Below are 12,351 nucleotides of genomic sequence, written 5' to 3'. Positions count from 1 at the left end.
AACAAAAAACATTTTTTTTTAACCTCACCCAAAAAAAGGGGGTAGGTTTGGGAACACTTTTATTTGGAGGGTTTCTGACTTGCGGCTGTGATTGAAGGTCTGCCGGTGCTATGGAGGCCTTTAGGGTCACTGTGTATAGCTATACACAGCCATAACTCTACATCTTTTACTTTATTCCACTTCAGCAGCCTCGTTTTGAAACAAAAATGTAGTTTTTTGGGGTTATGCATCCTGGAGGCGACAGAGAGGAGATGATGCATGGGCGTGTGTTTGTGTGGAGAGTCCGAGCTGCATGCTTTCAGTTTGATTCATCACAAAATATAGTCAAGTCAAATTTATTTCTATAGCACATTTATTTAAAACAACATGAGCTGACCAAGGTGCTTTACAGACATAGTGTAGAATAAAAACAGGTCAACAGAGCAGACAACAAAATCTCACACATCCACAGACAGAGACCGAGATAGTTGACCTTTTTAAAGAAGCAATGAAGCTATATACTATATATATTATTTACCGTAATTACTCATTAAAGAGAGCACAGAATGGAGCTTTTCTTCTTCACTCCAAAGGGAAATCTCGTTTTATGTTGTGCGTAATTTCAAAGGCCGTTTGGTGTTTAATGGTTCCGTTAGACGTTGTATGCATGTGATTAAGTGCTATTTTTTTGTTTGACCTGTCTTTAAACAATATGATAAAATATATTATATAATTAAAATGTCCTCTTTGAATGTGCAGCTCACGTTTTTGTAATTAAAATGATGATAGACTCCATTTTTTTACCTTTCCGGTCTCATCCACTATACGCACTTCTGGCTCCACACAGGAATACGTTTTTATCAGCTCAAAGACAGGAATCACTGTTTAAATGTATTATATTTATTAATAGAAATAATCTTTAAATGATGATATATATACACAATGCAAATACTTGGCCAGGTTATCCTTTAAGCATGTTTTGATACAGGTGTGATCTAAGCTTATTTCTTACTTCATAACAGTGAGGATTTTTTCTTTATGTGCTGAATACACCTTGTGTCAGTGTGTCAATAGTTTTTTTAAATCTATAAATTAAACTAACAGCTCACAACAGCAAAGGTCAAGTCATGTGACCTTTTTTTGTTTTTCTCGCAACGCCAAGTTTTTTGTGCCTTTCATGCGTAAATGTTTCAAGTTGTGGTTTTAAAGTGAGCTTTAGTTGACAGATGCAGACATTGAGTGCAGTCAGTGCAGAGTTAACAGAGAGGAGAGCTGCAGGCGCGTCGAGCTGCAGCTTCAGGCCGCTTTTCCTCTCTGCCTCTGCCGCACAGCTTATCACATTAAACACCAGGTTAACAGTCAATGTGATGTTTGCACTATTTTACCATTAAACCCGTTTTAAAGATCAACTTGATTAAGACATTTTAACATCACTTGTTAGTTTGTTACCAGAAGGGAATGATATATATATATATATTTTTTAAAGTTAAGTGTCAGTCAGGAGTTATACAAGAAGCAATAAACTTAATTATCAGCCTCATGCATTATGACTTTTACGCATTTAATTTGAAAATGATTCAGCATTAAGCAGCTGTTTAGCTTGAGGCCTGCAGGTTAAATGGTTCAGTGTTGCAGAGGTCATCACGGCCTGCATGCAAGCAATCCTCCTCCTCCTCACAGTTTTGCATTGTTGTGTTGTGTGATAATATAATATTCACATATTTTACTACATCTTTTTTATACTCTATAAGTCATGTGATGAAGCACAAAATCTTTCCCCGGTTCCTTAGAACAGATTTGACGAGCTCCGTGAAAAACACGCAGGATTCCTTCTCTCTCGGTGTTATTTCAGGCCGTCTGACCAAAACCTCACTGTGTTTTCTCTCATTTATATTTAGCTGCTAGAAAATGGGAGAACAGCAGTGCTCAAAAGCCAAATTATATTTCATCACATCTTTTTTTTTTTTGTAATTTATTACTGCAAAAAAAAAAGTCAGAAGCCAAATCATTTACATCACTTAAAAAATGCTTCTGTCTTTTTTTCCATTGACATTTTTTTGTAATCAAGTCTATTTGATTTTGCTGCGTAAAAAAAGATCCAGCAGCCCTACTACTACTACTGCATATTTAGCACAGATAATTTTCCAAGCCTGGTGGTATATGAGGCAGAGAGAGGTCCACATCGAGTTTCCTTCTTTTCTTTCCATTAATTAAAATTAATTGGCAGCAGATCCCCTCGCACGAGCGCCGCATGGACGCGTGCTGCCCATATGCGCGCTACATATTGATCTGCTCAGGCTGCTGTTATAGTGCGTCTCCAGCTCCTGCTGATGGACATCCATCCAGCACAGCTGATCTGTCTCTCATCACATCACATCTCCTCGTGTGTTAATAGAGAGGATGGATATTAACGCAGCTGGAAGATATAACAGCACTTTGAAAAAGCGTCCTGCTTTGTGGGTTTAAGTGACATCTCTGTGTTTACCTGCAATTTCAAGTACACACGATTATCCGCCTTTAATTTGCTTTAATCGGCTGTTTTAACGATGTGTGGTTTGCGGAGGAGAAGAAGGCGGGATTGTTTGTAGTTTCTTTTTATTCCTAGCTGTGTGTCCACACCCTGGTACACAAACACTCATGCATTATACTGTCATCCATTTAGTTGCCATGTAGACTGAATAATTCACAAATCACAGAAAACATGCAAAACTGGTGTAAACAATCTACAATGTTTTATTAATGCTGATAAAAGCTTTGCTGGAATGGCCTGCTAGGTGATGGACCCCCATCAGCCAAACGCACTAAATATACTGCCAGTTTTTTTTTTTGTTTTTTTTAAATGTGGCATTGTTTCACATCCCTGTGACTGAAATGCATTTTTGCATATTAAAGTTTTAATGCGTTTTGAAGGTCGTGGAGGCGTCGTTAATTAAAACTTTTATGTGCTGCGTTTTTTGAAAAAATCAATTATTTCAGACTCCACAGTTTAAGTCCCGCTTATCCAAATGAGATGTGGGCTGCTGATATAGAACGCGTCTCACAAACACTGCCAACTTTATGGAGGAAAAAAAAAAAAAAAGCTTTGCTGCAAACTCAAGAGATGTTTTAACACTGTCTGTCTGTCTACGCGGGAGATTGTATCGCACAGATAGATCACACACACAGGCAAAAAAAAAAAAAAAAAAATATTTGCTTGCTCCATTCTTGCTCATATGTGCTTCATGTCCAATTATTTGCAGTTCTAAAGTGTTTTTTTTTTTTCAAGATTTGGAGATCAAATGAGTCCTTGAAATTCACTCAGCCGTGCACATTGGCAAAGAACTTGAAAGCATGCAGTGAAAGCCATATACATACTGTAGCCATGCCATATAGCCATAGCAAGAGAAAAAAAAAAACACAACGTGGAGATTTTTGTAGTCAGTATATCTTTGGTGATGGAGATAAAGGCACTTATCATCTATAAAACAAAACGGTGTTTGTGAATCAGTTGCATATGTGAGGAGCAGAACTATGTGTGGAGCCCACGCAAGCAGGTTGTGTCCTAAATATAAGTTAAACACGTCTTTCTTTAATGGTTGTAGTCTATTCATTAAAACTCAACATTCACGGCCTATAAGTCGTGCACACCACCAGACCTTCAGCTGTCCGTGTGTGTGTGTGTGTTAATGTGTGTGTGCGTGTGTACAGTAGGTGTGTGTTTCTTACTCCTGCCCCGTTTTGGGCCGATGGCTCTCCTGCGTCAGCCATCGGTTCTGGTTTCACTGGGACCGGACGGTGACGGCCGTGGTGCCGGTGTAAGCCGAGGTGGGCCTGCATGATCTGGTAACATACAAAAGCCTTGGCGGCATCACTTTGCACCACACACACACACACACACACACACTCACTAATCCTGCTCACACAGAGCTAGTTGGTAGGCACAGCACAGGGCAGCAGAGAATAGGTTTGCTGTAGTGGACGGTAGGCAGGGTAAAAGTGGCCTGCCAACTGTGCCAGGACGGCAAGCAGGCAGGCAGGCAGGCAGGCAGGCAGGCAGTGGGTTGCAGGCAGAACCCAGGGGTACATTGTGTTCTTTTTACTTATTCATCCTTTCTGCTGGAGGCAGACCAGGTCCACCTTACACTGCTTTGGCCCGGAGCGAGAGCTGGTAGGCAGGGACAGAGGGACGGAGGGACGGGACGGAGGAAGGGATAGTGGCACAACATGTCCATGTCGGCTAAACACTGTCTGAATACATTAAGATTACATGGAGAGAGAAGAAAAAATATTTTTTGTGTGAGGGATGTGTTGACTCTTGAGGTTTTTAAAAAAAGTTGATCTGTAGTTCAAACATTTTAGTGCATCATGTTTATTAAGAGTGTGTGCACCAATAAAAATATTAGTTTTGGTTTGTAGCGTTTTAAAACATTTTCTACGGAAGAGCCTGTATTAGGCCCCGAGCAAAACCCTGGGGTAGCTTGCGGACGGTCCTCCTCTGCTTCTCTGTGTGTGTGTGTGTGTGTGTGTGTGTGTGTGTGTGTGTGTGTGTGTGTGTGTGTGTGTGTGTGTGTGTGTCTGTCTTGGAGGTGAGTTAAATCCAGCACCGTGGCGCTCTGCTCATCCCTTATCTGTGCAGTCTTCCTGACCGCCCAGAGAAAATGGATTTATCACGCTTAACCGAGGCAATTGGCACAACAGGGTAATAGGTGGTTGTCCCCTGGATGGATGGGCATGTGTGTGTGTGTGTGTGTGTGTGTGTGTCCGATATGTGTGTGTCCGTTTGAATATGTGTAGCCCCCCTCCTCCTCGTCCTCTGCCTTCTAGTGTGGATTAGGTTTAGGCTGATCTGTGGCCAGTGGAAGCAGGCGGCGCCTATAGCGGTCTTATGTTGGTCGGTGATATAGTTGTGTTTACCGAGCCATACGGCACACACATGTACGTACACACACACACACACACACACACACACACACACTGAAATCAGGCTGAACACTCACGTATGTTATAGATAGATAGACGGACAGAATCACTTCAGTGTGCTGATACTCAGAGCATCTCTCTCTGTGTGGCCTTTGCCAACTTTTGTCATGAGAGTAGAAAGTACTCCCAAAAAAAAAGAAGCTTTTGTTGCACTACCTGACATCATTTTACTTTTGAAAGGGGGTAAGAATTAGGTGTGTAATATAGATGTGTGATTGACTGATAATTGCATATCATCCCTGTGCAAGACTCATCCCTGTGCAACAACTAGCATCTGAACGAAAAGACTTTAGTCAAGTGATGAGATGATCAGATCAGTAGAAACGTGAGGAACCCACGAGGAATCAAGGGACTTGAAGAGCCAAAGCACTGTGTTCTCCTTGCAGCTGCTTGGGACAGACTCCCCTTCGCCTTCATCCCGCTCCTCTTCCTCCACCCCGCCTCCACCTCCTCAATTAGCTCCCTTTAAAAAGAGAAGTAACGGTTAGTGAGAGATCTGCATTGTTCGAGGATGAGCTTTAGTTGTTGTTGTTGTTGTTTGTCTCTCCCTCTCTCTCGCTCTCTCTGTCCTTCTCCATCCCCCCCCCCCCCTCCTCCGTCGCCCGTTGGTGTGTTTTTCGCTCTTTTTGATTTTCTCAGAGGCTTTTTTTGTGGGGGTAACCCCACTGAATAGGACAATGCAGCCTAGCGTGAAATTAAAGCTCTTAGTTAGTTTGGAGTTGCTCAAAAGAGGATTTTACACATGCATGCATTCATACACCCTCCCATACGCTATAGATATAGCTAATTAGAGGAAGTACACCCTATGTCGAGCATCAAGGGCCCAATTAAAAGAGTAGGGGAAACCTCGGCGTGCGAGATCTAGGCCAAATCAGCTCCGTGAATGCCTCGCTTGTGAACAGTACGTCTGGCTTCTTAATCCAGGCGGGAGAATATGGACAAGACTGATATGAGAAGCGCAAGTTTCATTAACATATGCGCGTCACGTACTCGGTAAGTAAATCAAGAAAAACAGTCAGATTGATCATCCTGACAGGCGAGCGTCTGATTCAAAACAGATTGAGCTGCTCTTGCTGACTCTTCCAAGTCTCGTCTTGGAAGTCAATGAAATGTCTGTCAGGCATGCACATTAGGAGTTTTTGTTGTTCACGTCAAAGGCATTTATTCGTGCAATTTCACAGGACAACATTGGAGTCTGAGGACTGTTTTGCTTTGTCAAATATGTTTCCATGCTGCTTAAGAATATGTTGTTGTTCGTCTTTCGGCTGCTGCTCCTGTTAGGGGTCGCCGCTAGCGCTTCATTGAATATAACACGTTAAAACATTCAGAATAAAAACAGCCTAAGCAGTAACTTACTATTCCACTCAACTTAAAGCTTAACTTAAAGAAAAACTATTATACTTGTTTTGCTTTTTCCCTTTCCGTTAGTGTGTTATATAGTTTTTTGTTCATGTAAAAGGTCTGCAAAGTTTTAAGTCCACGGCCAAGGGAGTTCCTCTCCCCCACAGAAACACTGCTCCTGAACTGCCTCTAACGCCTTGATTGAAGTCCTGCCTTTTTCTTGCCGTAACGTGGTGATGTCACCAAGTAACAGCCTTTGCCTAGCGCTCAGTTTGGCACGCCCTCAAACAAAGCTAGTTAGAGCGGAGCTGGAGCAGAGTCCGAAGTCCGTTTGGTTCGGTTGACCAATCACAACAGAGTGAACCAGCTGACCAATCAGAGCAGACTGCGCTTTTTGGGGCAGAGGGTGAGAAGAGGTGCTGCAGCACAGCCAATATGAGAAAAATAACTTTAAAGCATGTAAACATGTTCTAATAGAAACCCAAAATACAAGTATGCACCTGAAAAAAAGCAGAATAGGTCCTCTTTAATATGTTTACAGTACCTTTAAAGTGTAGGTGATGGAAATACAAAGGGCGCACTGTATAGCCACGACACCCCACTGTGTTGAATGACTATAAGGTCATTTATTTTTCGCCTGGACTGTGTGTGTGGCAGACCGATATAGAGCAGCAGCAGTCCACATCGCCTGAGTGGTACGGGTGATAGCTGAAATATCCGCCAGACCTAATAAATGTACCTGCTACCTGACGCAAAAGCACCAACAATCTTTACTCCCACTGTAATCAACTAACCCACACATGCTTTTGTTCAGCCCTATTTCCTCAATGTAACTACTGGTCATAGAGGCCTGCAGACCCAGCAAGGTAGCCAGTGGATCCAGTTAGTGAGTCAGACTTTGTGGAACACAGTGTGCTGCTCTCTGATCCCCTCACTCTCTCTGTCTCTCTCTGATCCTCTCTCTCTCTCTCTCTCTCTCTCTCTCTCCCGTTGAGAGCGCTGGCAGCTCGCCAGCGGTGGAAAAATCTATAAGCCATTGCGTAATATACCATATCTTTACCTTGGTTGAACCCTGTGCAAGATCCGCAGCTGTGTTGAGCGCACAAACACAGCAATGAGTGTGTTCATGCCTCTGTGTGTGAGACAGACAGACACATAGTGGCTTCTTTGTGGCTAGTTTTCACCCTCATATAAACAGTATCACACCACTTTGATCAAACGCTGCTGACAAAATATTTTCCCAAGCAGACAGAGCATGGCGTTCTGATCACTTTCTGGAGAGCGAAGTAAGCAGAGGGACACATAAAAATGTATCTGTTGTAGAGGCGGTCGATGTTAAAAATGGAAATCAAATTAACTTTGTGTTTTGCTTTAATGACATATAAACTCCATGGCAACAACACCAACACCAACGCCAGCGGCGCTATAACTGATATTCACTACTGGAGTTACTTATTCTCCAGGCATGTCTTTAGAATGGAAATGAATGTACGAGGCCGCAGGCTGAGTCGCTACCGGGCCTTTCATGTTCAACACTCCTCTTCCTCTCCTGGTTCGTATATTTCACGAGAATCGGTTTCGTCGTTTCGATGTGTTTGATGCTGCGTTTGTGCAAGTACAGACCCCTCTTGCTAGTGTCCGTCTGCACCTGAGGCGTCTTCGGGAGCTGTTTGAGCTCCTAAGGGGAGGGAGTGTGATATTTTTATTGGACGCCTTTAAAGCAGGCCTTAGTTACTGTCTTTTAAACTTTTCTGGTTTGTATTTTGCTGCTGGGTGTCATCTCGTTGCTCTTATCTGACACGGAGAGACACACATACAGTACGTTGAGCAGCACAAAGAAAGTAGATAACAAGCTGCTCACAGTGTGTGGATCCCTGTGTGATCATTTCAATGAGATGAAATAGCCAAACACTGTCCAATCAGTTCTCATTCTCACTAATATGATCCACTCAGCCAGTCATATTGGCCATCCGAACATCACATGCTTGGACAGATTTGCTTTTGATGGCGGTGATTATTATTAAATGGTCTGTAATGACTACTGATAATCCCCATATGCAGCCAGGATTCGCTGGGAGGCAGTTGTTTGTTAATGCACCAGTGAAACCTAAAACACATACAGATGTGTGTGTGGGACGAAAACCACAAACTCAATTGAGATCCCCTGCCATTGTTTTAGTGCATGCTCGTGCTTAATTTCTACCGGCTTGCTTGTGGAAATTTCTCAACAAACGTGCAACTTTTCAGCACAGAACCTCCCGTATTCATTTAACTCTCCTCCCCCCCCTCGGCTCCACAGTGTAAAGGGTCAAACTGTGTTAGTGTGGTGATGGCGGTTTGGGCCGCGTGTGACAGCTGTGTGAGGGAGGTAGAGCTTCAGTAAAAAGTTGGGTGGCATCATTTTTCACCTCATGCATTGCATATGTATTTGGGTGAATGTGTGTGAGGCTGACTGCTGATATGTTTGTGTTTATTGACTCAAAGAGACAGGCCGTGGCTGCGTACACAGCGGTGTACGGGTGGCAGGGGTCCAGGCTTGGGGGGAAACGTGTGTGTTTAAAGTACACACAGGCCTAATTATGCTGATTTAAGCATTCTTGCGGTCCTCCCTCTGGCTTGTGGTGAGTTAACTGGCACAGGGGCGTCCAGCAGAGAGAGAGAGAGAGAGAGCGAGGGTGGAGATAAAGAAGACGGGGACAGAAAGGGGAGGCTCAATAAAGAGATTGATTTAAAAAAAAAAAAAAAGACAAGAGAAAAGATGGCAGTGGGCTTCAACACAGCGAGAGTTACGACGTAGAGAAACATGTTGTCCCAGACGCCGGTGAAACAAGAGGAAAAACACACACACCGCCGTCAAACTTCCCGGCAGGTTTTTTCCCTCCTCACTTTGGGGTTAAGAGCGCACCCGCTCTCCGTATTTATTTTTATATTCAGATGTTATGGATTGCTCCGGGAAAAGGCCGTCCCTTTTCCCAGCAACAGGAATTAATACTGTTTGAACGTTCTCTCTGGAGTCTAAAAAGGAGGGATTTTGCAATGGAGTTTGGGAGGTTTATAAGTGAAAAGCTGACCACTGCTAAATAAACATAAACTAAGGGATGATTCAAAACTGACCCTTGTTTGTTGACTCTCTGCTCTCCTGTGGGCCCGTGGGTGTGCACCTGTCTCCTGTTGTCTCATGCGCGTGCATGTACCAGGTAGTTAATGGTGTATGTGTGCACATAGTGGACACCATTAGGGATGAAAGAGCAAAATAAGTTGAAAGTCTAACAAAGATGAATGCAACCGGTCTGAATATTTACACACTTGCATGTACTATTTAATTCTCTATTTAGTTAAGTTAGTGTTTCTATGTGTGCCGTCAGATGTGTTTTTTTCAGACAGAAAATGGAAAATAAATAACTTTTTAGTAGGGCTGTGTATTGGAAAGAATCTGGCGATATGATACGTATCATAATACGGGGGTAACGATTCAATATATTGCGATATTTTTGATTTATTTCCAAATCAAATTGTAAGAAAACTGTCATAGTATAAAGACACACCACCATCTGAGTAAAAAAAGTCACTATGTGAAATGACTATCATGGGGACTAACATCATTACACGTGAATACAATTTAGCTCCTTGGATCCACAAGAGTCTCAGCTTTACATTGATACCCAAATAATGCAATTTCAAAACTGTTTAGAGACCCCAGTATGCAGAAATATTCCAACACCATTGGAGAATAGGTGAAAATAACACATTTGTACCGCATGCAAAAACTGTATGTTTTTTTGCCCCAAACTGCATGTGATTATCATAAAGTGGGCATTTCTGTAAATGGGAGATTCGTGGGTACCCAGAGAATTAATTTTCATTCACATATCTTGAGGTCAGAGGTCAAGGGACCCCTTTGGAAAATGGCCATGCCAGTTTTTCCTTGCCAAAATTGAGCGTAACTTTGGAGCATTATTTAGCCTCTATCGCGACAAGCTAGTACGCCATGGTTGGTACCAATGAATTCCTTAGGTTGTGAGGTTTCATATGATATCAGTACCTTCACTCTAGCTATAAAACTGACCCCGCTACATCCTCCGAAAGACAGATTAGCGTCCGCTAGGGTCTGCTGGCGGGACGTAAGATTTTTTAAGAGGTTAATTAAAAATCAATACACCGTTTTAGAGAATTGATGCAGTATCACAATACATAATATCGCGATACTCGTGCGTATCGATATTTTCTAACACCTTTTTAGGCAAAGTGTTTGTACCACACCACTGTCCCCGTGTGTATCTGTGTCGAGGGAACCCTGCACCTCTGATTTTTATGACTTTGTTGCCTAAACACTATCTAAAACACAACATTAAAACACTAAAGAGTGCATAAAAGGCCTGCACAGGTCTGCTTCAGAGCAGAGCAGAGATTGATGAGGTTGGCCGGTGTGTATTCTTTCACGCAGGTGATAAAATCCGGCTGGAGAGGCAGGCAGGGCTGCTCAGTGTCTCCGGGTTCATTCGCTGCACCGTATGAGACGGGATCAACCGACACCAAAGCTCACATGTGCTCCCGTCTGACAATATGCTCTCGCTTTCCTTACACTTCATTCCTAAATCTTTTTTTCTCAAAACCTCCCTCTTTCTTTTCGCTTTTTTTTAATATGTTTGCTTATCTTCGCCTGCTTCTCTCTATCTCTCCCCATCCCTCAACTCTCCCTGCTCTCTCGTCTTTTACTTCAACCGTCTCTTTCTCCGTTTTACCTCATTCTTTCCAGCCCCCTCCGCTACTCCTCTCTTACGTTCCCTCAGGAAGAGCCACAGTCTTATCTGGGATATGTTGGATTTGGTGAGCTTAAAAGCCACTTTACTAACTCCCTGTCTGCCTCTCCTGAGAACAGCGCACTATCTAAAACAGTTTCACCATTCGCTGGGCTTTGTCCGCTGGAATGCTGCTCATCGGGAGCGTTTTACTCCCCATGGCCTCTTAATGCTAATCCTTTACCTGACTCTCCATCCACCCTCCTCTCTCTTCTCTTTTTCTCCCTCGACGAAAATGCTTGATATACACATATTGGGTTTCTTCGGTGATGTGAAGGAATGCTAATGTATCATAACCATATTACAGTACTTAGAGGAGGCAAACGGTGCCAAGTGCTATCTGGAGAATCAAATCTCTGCTGCACAAGAGCCTTTCTCTCCCTTCAGATTGAGAAACGCTGTTCCCGTTTTGATTTTCCTCTCTGGAAATATATAAAGCTGAAAGCCCCTCTAAAATGTGCTCAAACAATGGCGTTGTTGTATTCAATAATGCAATTTCTCCAGGAATTGGAAAGCTTGCCTAAATAAAGATGCGGCCAAATCCTATTTTGCATCGGATTTTTTTTGTTTTTTCGGGCAGCCGAAGAGCTTGAACATTGCCCACAACATTTCCCTATAGGTGGTTCTTTGAAAGTCTTCTTTGTGCGTGTGAATTAATGAATGTTTTGCATATAGCGCTGTTACAATTCGGTTGTCACGCTCAAGAAAATAACTCTGTCAAGCATTCAAATACCGTACTGATATTTGGAAAACAAAATATGTATTTAAATGCTTGAAGAGTGTAACCAAATGATGAGTGTAAATCCAGCAGCAATCCCAACAGGAAATGATCCGACCGGGGGGGCAGGCCCTCTCTGGCGCGTGGCAGGCAAACTGGGGTGAGAGGGATTTGCTGGTTTTATTATTAGGGCCTGTGTGTGTTGTTGATGGAGCGGCTCCATCCATGTTGACTCACAGAGAGACAGCGGTGACGGCTACACTGAGCAGGGGTGTCAGGCTTGGCTGATGACTCCAAACTCCTGAAACAGCACCGCAAAGGCAAACCCTTTGTGTGTGTGTGTGTGTGTGCATGTATATGAGTCAGTGTTTGTGCATGTGCATTCGAGTGGACGTGTGGATCCGTGCGTGTGCAGGCCATACTGCATTTGCATGTGCGTGTGTGTGTGTGTCTACGCTGTGTGTGTGTTTCAGTCCTGACAGCCAAGAAGCCTCAGCAGCATCTGACGTGGCAGCTCTCGCTGCTTTCAGTCCAGCTCTCGCTCCTTCTGGCTCA

General features: G+C 43.2%; 1 protein-coding gene across 27 annotated transcripts in view; it reads left to right on the top strand.

Moving 5' to 3' along the window:
- Positions 1-12,351, top strand: part of nfixa (nuclear factor I/Xa) — a 162,977-nt gene that overhangs the window by 53,949 nt on the left and 96,677 nt on the right. The window lies entirely within an intron of this gene.

Source organism: Sebastes fasciatus, chromosome 3, assembly GCF_043250625.1.
Source record: "Sebastes fasciatus isolate fSebFas1 chromosome 3, fSebFas1.pri, whole genome shotgun sequence".
Taxonomy (NCBI): Eukaryota; Metazoa; Chordata; class Actinopteri; order Perciformes; family Sebastidae; genus Sebastes; species Sebastes fasciatus.
Note: the sequence above shows the minus strand (reverse complement) of the source record. Positions and strands in the feature narration are given on the sequence as shown.